Genomic DNA, 17814 nt, shown 5'->3' with positions numbered 1-17814 from the left:
AGCTAATGTAATATAAAAAAATCGTATCGCGGATCTTGTATCTTAATTATGATTGATTAGCTAAACGATTCTTTCAAAAATGAAGTTTTTTATTTTTTACATTATTTCATTGTGTTTAACGCAAATCATTATTGAACTAGTCCCCTAAACCTGCCGTAGATAACTATTAGGCTTTGTCCAATCTTTGTTTGTTAGTTTGCCTAAAATTTGTTAGGCAAAACCCAAAATAAACGAAAATCCGAATATCAGGTTTGCGGGACTATTATTCATGCCACAAATCCTATTTTTTGAAGGTTTCATATTTGGAGTTTATGAAAGTCTGGCTGTAAATGTGGATTCTAAACAGATACTTAAAGATGTTTCTGGCATTGTTAACAGCGGAGACCTTCTAGCGTCATGGGAGCCTACCGGTAAGGCCATATACGACAGTTGTCTTCTCGTAAGCAAAAGTCGGGCTAAGATGTGTGTGACGTCATCTGTCTTTGTTGTATTTTTCCCCAGAAAACAATCTCACATAAACACAATGAAAAAAAAAAACGTAATAGTCATATCTGCCTGCTAGGAAAAAGATAAACACGCATGCTATAGGAACCTCTCATAGGGGTTGATTGGTTTGCCTTTCTATAACCAGCTGGAGTTTTTTAAATTAAATTGTGCAGAAGTTGATAATAAGTGTAATATTAAACGGTTAACTATTAACTGTAGCAAACTAAAAATTATCAATCGTGTTTAAAAGGTTAAAAGTCGTTTCAGAGGAAATGAGGTGAGCATTTAAGTCAAAATTCCTCTTTATACGATGTGTTGGTGCGTGTGAATGTCTGTATGTGTTGGAATACTTGTGGTGTATTATGTTGTGTCACTTATACTGTGGCTCGTGCTATCTCACTACAACATACCAACAAAGAACAAACTCAGTCGTCCCACTGCCTTTAGGCTTAGTTCTAAAGCAGGATCAGAAATAATAACCTATTTTATATAACATATGTCCAATGTTAGGATCAGAAAGACCACCCTTCTGAATGTATTAGCCGGTAGGATTCCACATAGTTTGGGAACGTCACATTAAATGGGGTTCCTTATTCGACAAAACGCTCCGCCGTCGCCTTGGATAGTGTAATGCAAACGACGTGTTTCTAACCCAACCTGACATTGTGGGAAACTCTTTACGTGAGTACCATGCATAATTTTTGTATACTTAAATTTGATGTATAAATCTTTTGGCACGATTCTACAGTCAATATGTTACTACATCACAAAATTGTTCACACTAGAGTCAATTGAGTTTTTATTTGTTAATAATACAATACATTTATTACGAAATAAATAATCTTGACCTCCAAAATGGTAACTTTGATATATTATATCAATACACTTTGATTGCGATCAACATCACCATGGTCTTCATCATCACATCACAAATGCCGACCCTACAACCAAATATATCGCAATAGTTCGATTATATATATATTATGTATTGATTTTCCTTCTTGCAGTTCACAGCAATGATACGGCATACCGAGCAAATTCACTAGGTAAGAGGAAGATGGATGAGAAATTAAACACCATAGTCGAGTCCACTTGGTTCTACAAAAAATGGTCTTCATTAGTGGTAGGAACAGAACATATTTTCGTGTTATTTGAAATATGGTCGTACGTAAATGTTATCAGAAGCACATACATGCTTTTTAAATACAGTCAACTTTGATCATAAAACCCATCAGTATAATAAAGATGATCTCTAATACCAACAGGTCTAAGATGTGGAAATTGGTCATTTGCGACCCTAACGCCCAGAAATTGCTTGTTGTAAGGCAGGTGATCTTTATACACGAGTTGGTCGCTAAGGCAGGTGTTACTGTAGATGCTTGAATTCCCATAATTGATGTGTTTAAATTACTTAAATTATTGACTGTGAAAATTAATAATCTATGTTCATTTTTTTCTATCAGTTAATGGTTTATTGGTAATAGGTTTTTGCCTATTTCCTTTTACTATAATGGTTATTGGAATTAAGTTTAACCTACCACATTCATTAGATTGTTGATCATTTTAATATGCATTAAACGAAGATGGTACTTATGGCTTACATATTTAAATATTTAGCCTAATTGAAATAAAATCGAGATAAAACCTGTATTTTTATTAGACGTTCTGCTGCATGGTAAGTTTAATCAAAATTGCTGCCAGGTTATAAGAGCACAAATACATAAATCAGAACATTTGAAATGTTACTAAATGTTATAAATGTTTATGGTTTAGTCCGTTCATGTCAGCGAATAAACCGCCATTAAGATTATCACATAACTACATGTAGTACAAAGCATACTTATGTTGTTAGAGTACTTTATTAAACCGATATAGAATTTAAAAACATTGTGTTGCTAAAATCAATACTTTGCAATTGTAATAATTATTTTTCAAATGTTTGAATTTGCAAATAACAACATGATGTTACTTGGCATATGCTGTCTTGAATCCGCCCTGTATGAATATCATGAGTAGTACAATAAATCAACAATTATCAGGAAGCATATTGATGAAACTTAGGGAGACACAAACCCAAATGTATACAAACGACCTGAGCGCCTTCCGTCTAATCAAACACCACACACTCTAGATTAAATCTGGATCAGATCCCTCGCCCATTATATTCCGTCTTTGCATATTACAGAGTTTAGCTCCCTTGCTGGTTAGGATATCGATTGTTACGGTCCATTATTTTGTCGAGCACATTTCACTAGTCGATTTCTCTGAAAAACTGTAATGACGTTACGCTCGCAAACACAATGGGACGGTCAACAATCAATACCTACCCGCAAGGGAAGATAACTCTGTAATACGCAAATACGGAATTTGTCATATAACCGAAAAAGGTTTGAGGGTAGACAAAAACATTAGTGATAAAAGTGTGGCATGCTTTTTACAGAAAATATACATAAAGAGTATTTAAATGCATTACTGCGTATTATGTAAAAGTACATTTCACCTTCAGACGTCATTTTTTTTGCAGGTGGATTTTTCTATTTGATACATCCGTCAATTACAAACCATCAAAGGAAAAGAGCGGAAAATAGTATTTATAGCCAGGTTATCAATTACACAGGATAAATTTTGTTGACGTTGGTCATTTAGGACCATAGAAAAGTGAATCTTAATGCGCAGGTGGTCTTCATACAGAGGTGGTCTTTACACAGAGGTGGTAATTTTGGCAGGTTTGACTGAAACTTTTATTCGTGCAATACTTGCAGTTATAGGACAAACATACGTATAGTCGTTGGTTTAGGGTTGTCCGGAGGAGAGAAGAAGAGAGCAAGCATTGCATGCGAACTGCTGAATTAACCCAGACATCCTTCTGCTTGATGTAAGGTTTCCTGATCATTTGAAGTCAAAATATCTTAATGCTTATATAAAAATGATGAATTGTAAACAACATTTACCTAAGAAGTCCCTTAAATTTCATCCTCGATACTGCAAGGGTTACTATCACTATCGGTATATTCACCCCTGGGATATGTCATAGAAAAACTTAAGACAGCAGAAAACAGATGTAATTTGATATACATCAAAAGAAATGACGATGGTACACTGTGGTTGACTGTGTGGCTTTGAAGTTGAAAGTCGCTCTCTCTTCAAAAGAATGTATATACAGGACTGTGATTGGTCAGTAAATAGGGCTCCATTATCATTATACCCTTATAACCTCAATATAATAAAAACAATCCTTATATTTACAGTTTTTCACGCAAATGAATATTATTTATTCTCGCGACAGTTGCATATTTAAAATATATACACATATTTTTTTACTCTCTCCGTCATCGTCATCGAATTCGATTGAACAGCAGATTGTTTATCGAGTCATTCATATGTTCCTACCAAAAGTGGGGTCATGACCCTACGTTTACCGCCGCATTGCTACGCAATTGGTTATTCACGTAACAACAGAATCCCCGCACGTGTTGTACTCTCATTATACATTTTACACTGATAATGATAATACTTGAATGCATGGGTTTTTAAGTCCATGTCAGTGCAAACTGTAAATATTACGTGATAATCACATAACAATTACATGGAATGTTTGGGTAGTATTTTCACATAAAGGAATATGTATGTTTTGGACCCTTATTGGTCCCGACATCCGTCGATTCTTAAATAAAGAGTTTTGAAATAAAGTTTTTGTATTTTTTTTTGTTTATCTTTCAAAGCATTTTCTGCATATGAATAAACAAAAATGAAACAAACAATCCTCACATCATTCATTATCATTCAGTATGATCTTATCATCATCATCGTCATCATCATCATTAGTATTATCCTCTTCAGCATACCATTATTATACTCATTACCATCATTGTCATCATCATCATCATCATCATTATCATCATTATCACTATCATCATCATTAGCATCTCTTCAGAATATTACTATCATCTTCATTTGACACCATCATTATCAGCATGTCACAATCATCATCCTCATTAATACGTGACACACATAGACATACAACCAAACGTACAACACTCACTCACCCACACAAACATATGCATACAAACAGAGAAGAAAAAAATAATGTGAAGAATACAAAGGTACAAGAGGTTTAGAAAGGAAAGGGGAGAAGGTTGTTGTATTTTAAATATCAAGTATACCACTGAAATTTTCTAATTACAGTGTATATAATATAAGTTGCCATGGTATGACTCTGCAAAATCAAGCGAATTTGATGTCATTCTAGTTATTGTCTCAGAAACAATAAAACAAAATCTTAAACAGACTTAAAATTTGATATCATATGTAGGCATTTCAGATACATCGTTAGGAAAATAGAAAAGTTTGTTCAAGTGCGCTCTATGGTTTCTATTTCCAACTTATGTTCAACTCATTCTCAAGTATGTACTCGATTTTTGAAATTCAATACTTTTATTATCATAAAACAGGTTTGAAAATTGGGGCCAAATCAGGCATAAAAAATACTATGTTCTTTATAAATATCGTATGACAATTTGGTTTCAATCACCGGATAATTATTAAAAGAAAAATAGTTTCCTTATTTTCAAATGATAATCATATGAAAAAAAACATATCTTCAATTCTTAAAATGCATGAACATGCCCCTAAAAAAATCAATTGAAATGGGTTTCAGGTAAATCCAGGTGAACCTACATTGCCTTTGTAGCCAATCTCCACCGTCAGCAATTGTTCTCTATATTCGTGTTGCTGCGTAAATTACTACTCGTGTTATCTTAATGCAGTTATCATTTCATTAGGAAAAAAAATAAAAAAAAGGAGGTCGGCATATGTTTGACACAGTTGTTTATTGCTTTAGGTGAAGAGATGCTCAGGGCTTGTTTCCTTTATTATCAAACTATTGTCACACTGGCAACGTCACATTCACTTTAAGCCAATTTAAAAGTTATATAAGATGAAAATGCAATCCTTTCGCTCGCTCTTTACCATGTGTTAAAATTAACAGGACACATAATTATATAATAAAAGGATAATACACACATAAACTGTATGAGGTTATTTTACCCACTGTCGTTACGATTACTCCGCAGGAGCCCACCTCAGGTTTAGATTCCAGCACAGCGCGTACGCTGATGATACAACTGAGGGACTACGCTACCGACAATAACAAGACGATAGTGGCTACAATCCACCAGCCCTCCAGTCAAATCTTCCACATGTTCTCCACTTTACTCCTGCTAATGGAGGGACAAGTAAGTGTTATATATATTTATATTTTACAGAGTTATCTGCCCTTCGTAGGAACTGATTGTTATGTCATTTGTTGTGAGTGTAACGTCATAGTTTGTCAACGGCGCAAAACGACGTAGTTTTGCTCACAAAGTAATGACGTCACAATCGATACCTATCCGCAAGAGATGTAATTGTAATGTGTAAAACTGAATATATTGTATTCACGTTTTGTCCATTCTTTCTTAGGACATTTGTTATGATATTATATAATACCATTACTGCGCTCTCATTTTGCGGGTTTCTTCATGCTTCATTGTCATTTCGCTAAGTTTAGCGATTAGCAGTTAAAACACATTTTTGCATTAAAAGCATTTTCGAAACGACTGGATTTTTGAAGTTTGCCTCTGTCTTGCTAAATCCATCGACCTATCTTTTATCATGAAAACAATGCTGACGTCGATTTAATTTAATTGTTTAAAAAATGCTTTAAGTTGAACACGAACGTAAAAATTCAATCAAGACGGGTAAGTCAACAATAAAACCAACCATGTTTTCCAGATGGCGTATTTTGGCCTTGCCGATGCAGCCATAGGGTGCTGCTCTGATCTCGGTATGCCCTGTAATCCACATTATAATCCTGCGGACTTTCTGTGTAAGTACATTGTCATCTTTCTTGTTTTTGCTAAGGACGGCTCTGGGTTCTGTCCCTTTGCCGAGACACACCTTAGTCTATGAAACTGGTACTATCTGCTCCTGTTTAGCGCTTACCATAAAGAGTGAAAGATGACTGGTTTGCCCATTTTCAGTATAATGTGACCGGGTGGAGCATGTTTGCTCGGTGTCTCTTGAGGCACGCCAGAGTGATATAGCACTATGAAAGGGCATGCGTTTCACTATTGCAAAGAGTCAGAATACAACCATTCAAATACGCTCTAACTTCACACATAAACACCCTATATACATATAACCATAAATGACCTTAGCTGTTAATAGGACGTCAATCTATTCAACCACGCAACCAAATTATGTGTTTTACAAATTCTCAGTAATAATAGTATCATATCGTAAACGTATAATTGAATTCAACTTACCGAGTTAGGATATATAGTTAAGAATTTCATAGTATTGTAAGAAAATTAAGTAATTGACACGTGAGAGCTGTTAAATGACGAAAAATATTTCAAAACATTTGGACGTTTAAACGCTTCTACATATTAAGTATATCTATTTTAAGAATATTCCAGTTTCCAAACTTTACAGTGCATTTGCCAAGAATACAGCATGTATATATATGTATAATGTATTCACGGGTTTCGTTTTTAGTGGAATTGTTGACTTCAGACTCGAAAGCAATGAAAATATTAAAAGAACATGGTAAAAATATCAAGTAAGTATAATATACTATATGAGTCTTGTGTAAAAATGACAATGAAAGATTAATTATCTAGCGACGTAATGTTAATTCTTGATAGAAAAATGATAATAACAATATAGCAAATAGCGTATACCATGCTTTTATTCAAATTGTAAATAATATATATTAAAAAAACAATTTACATGAATGCAAGGCTCAAGTAAAACTGCTTGAAACTATATTTATCATATATGGACCTTGAATGTGGTTCTTATGGTGTTATACCACCCAGTCATAATCAAATAATATCCAGACTCATTATTTTAGATTCTGCCAGGGTTGTATCACACTATTTGGACAAAACTTATTGTTTTGTCAAAACAAAAATGTCACAAGGATTAGCAGATGTGTAAATTTATTACATGAACAGATAGCGATGGCCATAGGACGCCACCTTGAAGAACTCAACGATTTGGCAATGACGTTAACCAAAGGAATACCAGATATTGACACGGTGTTTCAAATGGAAACATCGAGTGGATATACTATACCTTACGTGACTATGTATTAGCCAATGAGAATGGTGGAAAAATCTGAGCATAGCTAATATTTCATTATATTGATTTACAGAATATTTACACCATTGTCAGAGAAAAATCAGTCTGGGAAAAGATATTCATACACAGGTAACGGAAATGAACTAAAACAGTTACATTTGGACAATGAAGCCCAAGAAATATCCAAAGAAAGATATGCTTATGGCCACGGTATTGGTCTTTATTTGTATATATATAGTAAAGTTATATATGTCGTATTTTTTTCATGTTCTTTTTGAGAATAACAGTACTTTCATTGCATTATTTTAGATTAAAGTATTAAAGTATAAGTAAGACCAGACAATGATTTTTGCAGTACTGTCAAAACTCATTATATCTATAGTGATATGCAATAATAACAAAGGGTCAAATTGTGTCTACAATTTCATTTCACATTTATACAGTGTTATTATTAATTGTTAAGTGATTTTTTCAGGATTGTTTCCATCTAAACATACCTAAAGCATAAAAAACAACAATTTTTCATTACATAACTTTTGTGTTGTAACTTAAGCATCTGAAGCCATTTGAATGATTTTCACGGCTTAATTCATCAAAACTTATGGTTTTCAATAGATTAATGAAGAAAACATAACATGTCAAAATTTTCGCCCAGTTACGAAACATATAACTTTAATTATTTTGACTCTTTAATTGGATCATCTAAATGACTGACTAGTCGCATGCTTTAAAGTTAATAAATACAAACAAATCACTGCTGTGTGGTTGGGAATAATCGTTATCGGTTTACAACGAATTAGTGTTTTCAAATTGATCATATTTTACTAGAACATTATTTTCTTTAATATTGCTAAGACGTTGTGAATTGATTGTCAGCAAAATTCATCTGTATTATAGATCATAAATTCCATAAGATAGTTTGATGCTTAAATAAATGTAACCATTAAAAACAATACATTGACACCAATCACATATTTATTCTCACTAATAAAACAGCAAGATTTAGAAATCGTGAATCCGTTGATTTATTCAAATAAACATGCGAAACTACTTGTAAAAAACCTACATTTTGTATGAGCAGTTTTGCCCGACAAGAGAGATTTACACTCCATGTAATGCATTTATTATATAAAACACGTGTATACTTGTTATGTACATTTTGTAGTGTTATTTTCGCTTACATGTAGACTCACAGATTTCCATATACGGTAATACCATGGTCGGTACCCAGAAAGGCCAACACGACACAGATCCTCGTTGGCCCACATCTATGTTTCACCAGTTCAAGATGCTCAACTGGCGGATACTAAAACAGTCGAAAGGACAAATATTTCGGAAGTATGACATCATCCATGCGCTACTGCTGACCGTTTTAATGGGAGCTGTGTATTTTCAAATAGCTAACGAGGAAACCACAGTGCGGGACAAAATGGGACTGGTAAGGTTTTGTCCTCCTAGAATATGTTTTATGTGTGTATTTGGGGCCGCGGTGGCCGAGTGGTTAAGATGTACCGACATATTACCACATGCCCTCCACCTCTGGGTCGCGAGTTCGAATCCCATGTTGGGCAGTTGGGCGCTGGTCGGTGGTTTTTCTCCGGGTACTCCGGCTTTCCTCCACCAACAAACTTGGCACGTCCTTAAATGATCCTGGCTGTTAATAGGACGTTAAACTAATCAAACAAATGTGTGTATGTTTGTTCAAAATTTGGAACAAGATTGGTTTTATAAATTTAAAGCCCAGGGTCGATATCCATATTTGATAAATTAATGCGTCTCTGATGTGGAAAAAGTAAAACTTCACAGATTTTTGTTTGTTTTACTGTTCTAATGATTCTTAATAAAAGTCGTTTACACTTAATATTTACCGCGTCATAGTGAAGGATAGAGATTGAAACGTTATGTTTCCGGTTTGGAGTCTATACCAACTCACGATTACAATATATACCAATGGTGATTATTTCACATTTATCATGTTAACCATCCAATATGCATGTATGATTCGTTATAAATGTAAACAGAAATATCGTCCATATATTTCGAAAACTAATATCACTGGCTGACATGTTTCTTATTCTTTATGAATATATTTGTACCTGTATCCCCGCACAAAACTTACTACTTTGAAATGCATAACATAGGTTTTTTTATTTACAATTATTATATATAATTCAACGTATATGCATTACACTAATCTATAAATAATTAATTGATTCCATTTTATATATCTATATAATTTTCAAACAGGGATTCTTCTCCTTGCTGCATTGGGGGCTTCGCATACGATTTGCAACGATTTGGAATTGTAAGTAGGCTTTTTAGGTCAGCCGAAACAAAGTCTTAGTGACGTATTTTAATCACATTTTGCCAATCGTCGTGCGTCATCCGTTGTGTGGCCGTAATTAATTTACATTTTCGACTTATTCTCCAAAAGTTCTTAAGGCCCTTTCCAAACATTGCAAAAATAATACATTTTTTTGGCCCTGGACCTGAGTGACCCAGAGAATTTGGGCTAAATGGAATCAAAATGATTCAAATGTCACTACTTATCCGAATAAAAATAATCTCAAAAACAACAATAACACAAGAAAATTTATATCGATGTTTACAAAACAAAATGAATGAAACAGAACTTCTGAAGCAATTTCAATTATATATTATATAAACCTTCTATGGTCTAAGGCAAATAAGATTGTTAATTATATGGTCCCCTTAGAGGGCTATGGAAGTGGCAAAAGTTGTCACAACACGTAAATTTCAAACATCTTCTCAATTCTACATATGTACAAACTTGAATCAAATACTCGAAGAGTCTTTTAAAGGTCCTTTACAAATATTATAAATATTATGGCCCTGGGGTCTCAGATCTTTCCCTATTGAGAGGGATCAAGTCTTACTTCAGATTATATAATTTACTTTTGCATATAACGAACATTTTCACTGAAAAACATTTTAGCAGCCCGTTAAGGGAAAATAGTGACGTCGTTTGTTACGTTGATTCTGATTAGCTCAAACAACGGTGTAACGATTTTCATAGAAAATAACGTCCCAAAATCAATTTGGAATTTTCCAGAGTTTATCTTTAGTAAATAGAATCATAAGGATTGATTTAAATTGAATTAATTCACTCTGTACCGATGGAGTGTGAATTGCGCTTTGATATTTAAGTGACCATGACATTGTCTACAGTACACCAGGAGTCCGACGTTATAAAGAAGGAGAGATCAGTAGGAGCCTATCGCCTGTCCGCCTACTATCTGTCTAAGACTACTAGTGAACTCCCGCTTCTTCTATTGTTTCCGACATTGTTTAACACGGCAGTTTACTGGGCTGCTGGACTGGGAGGTGTGGGAGCTTACTTTGCATTTTGTGGTTTCGGAATCCTTAACTGCCTGCTGATACAGGTAAGTCGTTTACAGTTTAAATTTCAATTATGCCTTACAATCTAAAAAACGAATTACCTGTATACAGTTTATTACAACGGCGTACGAGTATTTTGATACATAGAAAACATTTTAATGAGTTATAAAAAACAACTTCGGGTGACAAACGTGTTTGTAATTGAGAATCCTTTTGACGCCTCTTCGATTATTATTTTGAACATTTTTGTTTCTAAACATTACCAAATATAATATAATGGTAGAATTTACAACATAATGACTATATTATCTCGAAGCAAGTACACTAGGAATCAGGCTTGAATTAAAGAAGGGGAAACTCTCTGCTATTGAAGAATCAATTCCGTGTGCCACATATCTCATACATGTATATATAAATCAAACACATTTGATGATCTTATTTAGATGATAATATTGACCTCAGATATGTTTTCAATACATGTATACGCAAGTAAAAGTTGTCGGGTAGCAGCAAACCATAGTCATCTTTTGGTGGGTGTTTGATGGCTGCCTATGGATTTGGATTCGTCATATGAAAATGTTACATGTGAAAAGTCCATTGCGTATACATGCTTTTGTATTAATAAATCAAGCAGTTTTGCAAGCTACAAAGCAGTGCACACTACACACGTCGTAGTAGAAATAGCACCTGGGGGAAGTCTATACTTATCTATTATTTTCTATATGATGCTTGCAAATGAGAGTTAAGAGATTTCATAATGTAAAAAGAAAAATCAATTGAATACACACAATATTTGTCTTGAGGGCAAAACTAAAATTATGTTCTATATTCTCCATTGCTGTCGGCCAGATTTACCTAGTTACGATGCGAGATCGTACAATCACAGAATATTTTAGGCTCGCATGTTTTCTGTTTCTATTTATTTCAATATTTTTGTCAAAATACTTACGTTTGAAAAACAAACGAAGGAAGATAACAATCTTTAGAACTATTTTAGTTTGTAAAACTTTCAATTTTTGCTGTTAGAAATATAACGGGACTTTCAATCAGTATATCTTTACTTATACATTGTAAATAATATTCGTATTATTTAATACATTGAAGTAGAAGGACACCGAATGAAATGAAAATGTTTCACACACTTTAGCACTCTCTTGGGATCGATGTTTAATGCCAAGTTTACTTATACTGAAACGGGATTAAAACCGAAAAGACTATAGGACTATGTATGTATATATATATAATCTCCCAAATAGGCCAAATTTTCAAATATGTTATTCAGTGAAATTCGTGTAGATTAATGAATCATTAACTTGTATGATAGTTTCGTATCATTTGAAACTGCATTTTCATGGTTTTTCGGACCCTGAAAGATAAGGATTATACGGCTTTAAGATTTGTTTTTCAATCTAGAGACTGTTTCACCGATGTAAGAATATACCCTACCACGTTATCTGATGTTTAGAATGATGTAAGAATACACCCTACCACGTTATCTGATGTTAGAATGATGTAAGAATACACCCTACCACGTTATCTGATGTTAGAATGATGTAATAATACACCCTACCACGTTATCTGATGTTAGAGAATGATGTAAGAATACACCCTACCACGTTATCTGATGTTAGAATGATGTAAGAATACACCCTACCACGTTATCTGATGTCAGAATGATGTAAGAATACACCCTACCACGTTATCTGATGTTAGAATTGATGTAAGAATATACCCTACCGCGTTATCTGATGTTAGAATGATGTAAGAATATACCCTACCACGTTATCTGATGTTAGAATGATGTAAGAATACACCCTACCACGTTATCTGATGTTAGAATGATGTAAGAATACACCCTACCACGTTATCTGATGTTAGAATGATGTAATAATACACCCTACCACGTTATCTGATGTTAGATTGATGTAAGAATACACCCTACCACGTTATCTGATGTTAGAATGATGTAAGAATACACCCTACCACGTTATCTGATGTTAGAATGATGTAATAATACACCCTACCACGTTATCTGATGTCAGAATGATGTAAGAATGCACCCTACCACGTTATCTGATGTTAGATTGATGAAAGAATACACCCTACCACGTTATCTGATGTTAGATTGATGTAAGAATACACCCTACCACGTTATCTGATGTTAGAATGATGTAAGAATACACCCTACCACGTTATCTGATGTTAGATTGATGTAAGAATACACCCTACCACGTTATCTGATGTTAGAATGATGTAATAATACACCCTACCACGTTATCTGATGTTAGAATGATGTAATAATACACCCTACCACGTTATCTGATGTTAGATTGATGTAAGAATACACCCTACCACGTTATCTGATGTTAGAATGATGTAAGAATACACCCTACCACGTTATCTGATGTTAGAATGATGTAATAATACACCCTACCACGTTATCTGATGTCAGAATGATGTAAGAATGCACCCTACCACGTTATCTGATGTTAGATTGATGAAAGAATACACCCTACCACGTTATCTGATGTTAGATTGATGTAAGAATACACCCTACCACGTTATCTGATGTTAGAATGATGTAAGAATACACCCTACCACGTTATCTGATGTTAGATTGATGTAAGAATACACCCTACCACGTTATCTGATGTTAGAATGATGTAATAATACACCCTACCACGTTATCTGATGTTAGATTGATGTAAAGAATACACCCTACCACGTTATCTGATGTTAGAATGATGTAAGAATACACCCTACCACGTTATCTGATGTTAGAAATGATGTAATAATACACCCTACCACGTTATCTGATGTCAGAATGATGTAAGAATACACCCTACCACGTTATCTGATGTTAGATTGATGAAAGAATACACCCTACCACGTTATCTGATGTTAGATTGATGTAAGAATACACCCTACCACGTTATCTGATGTTAGAATGATGTAAGAATACACCCTACCACGTTATCTGATGTTAGATTGATGTAAGAATACACCCTACCACGTTATCTGATGTGAGATTTACCCTAAAGATTATCTTAAGTGCCTACATATTCGCAGTAAATATGAAGTTTTATCACGATTGCATTCTATTGTTTCTTAGGAAAACGACCATGTATATTTCGGATGATTACCATAGCAACGTAAGGCGTACACAGTTAGAAAACTTCCGTTATAATTGAATCATCGATAACGAAAAACTTGTATTTTAAATAAAAATTCTTAATCTTTTAAAACTTAAATAAAAATTAATGGATTTGACGAAATGGGTCGAATCCATACATAGCCCGTTTAAACCCCGAACTCTGCGGGACTACATTAACACTTTGAATAATTCTTCTATTCGAACGAAGTGCAATTACAGTACTTTGTCTTTAATTAATTGGGCTTCATCATCATTCCTCAGCAATATGAGAGTACAGATATTGAAATCAATGAAATGAATATTAACATGAAAAAATAATTAATTTCTACCCATAACCAGCTCCCGGACATGAAACCATCTTACTAACCATCTAACTGTAATCAGTTAGGAGCTAAAGACTAACCTGGACTGGGATCAGTCACGTGACCCAGATATTAACCATAAGTCATGCGACTGAATCCAGTCACATGACACAGGGATTGACCATTAATCATGTAACCGATTCAGGCTGACATAGACTGGCAGTAGGTGGTGGTAACTGCTTGAGTGCCGGTCTGAAAGCCATGATGTAAACGACCTCTAAACCTTCTTTGGAACCAACGGGAATCCTGGTCTATGTCTGCCGGTCTGAAAGCCATGATGTAAACTACCTCTAAACCTTCTTTGGAACCAACGGGAATCCTGGTCTATGTCTGCCGGTCTGAAAGCCATGATGTAAACGACCTCTAAACCTTCTTTGGAACCAACGGGGATCCTGGTCTGTGTCTGCCGGTCTGAAAGCCGTGATGTAGATGACCTCTATAATTCTTCTTGGGAACTAACGGGGATCCTGGTCTGTATATGCCGGTCTGAAAGCCGTGATGTAGATGACCTCTGACCCTTCTTTGGAACCAACGGGGATCCTGGACTGTATCTTTGGACAGGGACTCACTTTTCTAGCGCTCTCATGCATATTTGAACAAACCTGGTAACCCTTCATTTGAGCATGATGCAGACCCAATATCAGGTATCTAGGTATCGTAGTGAAGTAATCTAAAGAGTGTAGCCTATCTGCCTCCTAACACCATGACTGGTGGCCAAGGTCATTCACATGATTACAAAATTAAGCTGGAAAATCCATACACTGGATAATGTTATCTCCTTGACGTGCCTGAAGATTGAGACAAAAGCTGTCGGATAATTAAATATTAAGCTTACTTGGTACTGGAATAACTGAAATATATGCAAGTCGCTTTCCATAAGTACAACTATTTCGAATAATAACTTGATCTGGAAAAATACAACGAAATTAATATAAATGTTTCTGTGCAAAAATAAGACAGTTGCAATTTTCTGACAGAAGTTATGTGCTCTTTCCTGACGTCATTTTTTTTCCTTACTTTTAGGGTGTAGCGCACATTATAGGAGTTTGTATCAGCAACCTGACCGTTAGTGTGCTGGTAATGGACTGCTTCAATATAGGCGGTCTTCTCCTAGGTACAGTATTCATATAGAAATTTTATCTCTAAGCTATACGTTTCTCTCTTTAGGGTCTTGTGATTGTTTTCTGTATTTTGGCTATGATTTGTGTAGCGAAAAGCGTTAGTAATATAGGTCTATTAACTGTTATTGTTAGTAATATGCATAAATAAAAAAAAAATGTATTATGTGTAGTAATACTACTGTAAACCACTCGAACGTTATATTTGTATAGAGTGGCTCATCCTAAAGTGATGTTGATATAACGTCTGTTCTGATTGGATGATTTATAGAGTTTATGACGCTGTTGTGGCGACGTCGAAACCGGTTAACAGTTACATCCAAAGATCTTAAGAGTCGTCATTTGTTATCTATATAACGGCCATTTCGTCAATGTTAGCCAAAGATTCCTCATAGACAGGCGTCATGGAAAGACCATGAATGCACTGAAATATAGTTTGGTCCACTGACTATCCTCCCCGGCTGAGACATGACTCTCAGACTCAGCCACTACTGGTTTAATGTATTTCAGCCCCCTGCCATCTGTCCAATCGTTGACCATCGAGTATTTGACCTTGTCTGGTCCATTGACCTTGACGGTTCTTGCAGTTATAAAAAACTGACCCTTTTACAATCTGCTGTCCTATGTCCAGGCATATGATACATGAAACAATTTCTCTCACCCTGGGTGGGCGCATTTACCTTGTTTGTCTGTCTTCAGTTTTGGCTTTATTCTCTATATCCTCCACTCTCCTCAGTAAACTCTATCTGCTCTCCATTCACTCTTGGACCTTGAGATTTAATCAGGAGTTGTCTACTCCTCATTTACAATTGTAAATTGTCTGAGATTGAGGAGTTCAAAACGCCTTTATTAGGATTTACCATGAAAGCCCCAAACTTAAGTGCTAGGTTTGTCATACTGTCCATTCCATGTTTTGGTCATTTAGCTAAGTTCTGAAAAATGCCTGTACCCTAAACTGTGTCTAACCTCAGCGGGTGCTGCAGGGTACGTATACCAATCTAAGCAGCCGTTTAGCATCCTGGGCCAGAGTTGCTAATGGTTCATTGTTTTTTCCATACTCTGGCCTCACCTTGAGCTTGGGTATGAACGTGTTTTAAATTAACAGTTTTATGATACCGCAAATGTAGTATAATGACATGTCAACCACACCATGTAGTAAACCTTCATCCGCCTTCTAACGTTACAATAACTTGCACATGATAGACATTTCGAACTTCAAGTCACATTATAAAGTAAGCAGTGGGCATTTTTACAGAAAATGTGCCTTTCCCACAATCACAGCACAAATTCTACGCTTTTTTTAAGTACGAAAAGATGATTCTAATGTATATCTATCGATTTAGTTGAATATTGGAAAACCGTTAAACCAAGTATGTTGGGAATGCAGAGATGCTGTTATTTAGAAATGGGATGTGTCATCCAAGAACATTTAAATATAGTTTCTCTGTCTAGGTGGTTTCTACAACATCCATCCGCCATCTTGGTTAGTTTGGGCTAAATACATTTCGCTGATCCACTACCCTTACGCCTCCACCATGAATAATCCTGTTGAAGGACATGAAACAGTATCAGGTAAGTATATGAAGAATACAATGTATCTATATTAAAAAAAACAGAACATAAAGCCTTAGGCTTTATGACAGAGAAAACGTCATTATTTCAATTTTCTAATTTAAAATGACATTTATACATAACAAACTAAATCTAAAGACACGTTTACATTTCCTGGTGCGATCCCAATGGGAACGTTGCTTTTTGTAATTTTAAAAGAGTTATAAGTAGTCGCAAAAAAAGATTATACTCCCTTTTTTTGCATATAATCAAATACTAGCAGTATCAATAACGTTTCAATGGAATACTCTTTTATTTTAGATGCAACGAGACCAGTTTTTACATCTTACCCTCGTGTGCTTTGAACGAGACAGAGGTCGTGACATCACATGACATTTTGGCAGGAGTCGGAATCGATCTACCTCTCTACTGCTATCTGTCTACAACAATAATATCCATTGTTATCCTACGTATCCTTGGTTACTACGCCTTGAGATGGAAACGGACATAACTTTGAATTGTAACATCTCTTTTTCGATTAGAGAAGTCTGATTCAACTAATTGTACCATCTCTGTTTCGATAGAGAAGTCTGATTGCATCCAATTGTACCATCCTCTGTTTTCGATTAGAGAAGTCTGATGCATCTAATTGTACCAT

The 17814-nt window shown here is 35.0% G+C and overlaps 1 pseudogene; it reads left to right on the top strand.

Moving 5' to 3' along the window:
* The first annotated feature begins 268 nt into the window (after window positions 1-268).
* Window positions 269-17549, top strand: LOC138330631 (uncharacterized; annotated as a pseudogene).
* The last annotated feature ends 265 nt before the right edge of the window (window positions 17550-17814 follow it).

This window comes from Argopecten irradians, chromosome 9 (genome assembly GCF_041381155.1).
Source record: "Argopecten irradians isolate NY chromosome 9, Ai_NY, whole genome shotgun sequence".
Classification (NCBI taxonomy): Eukaryota; Metazoa; Mollusca; class Bivalvia; order Pectinida; family Pectinidae; genus Argopecten; species Argopecten irradians.
The sequence above is the reverse complement of the archived record's forward strand: the minus strand, read 5'-3'. Positions and strand labels throughout refer to the sequence as shown.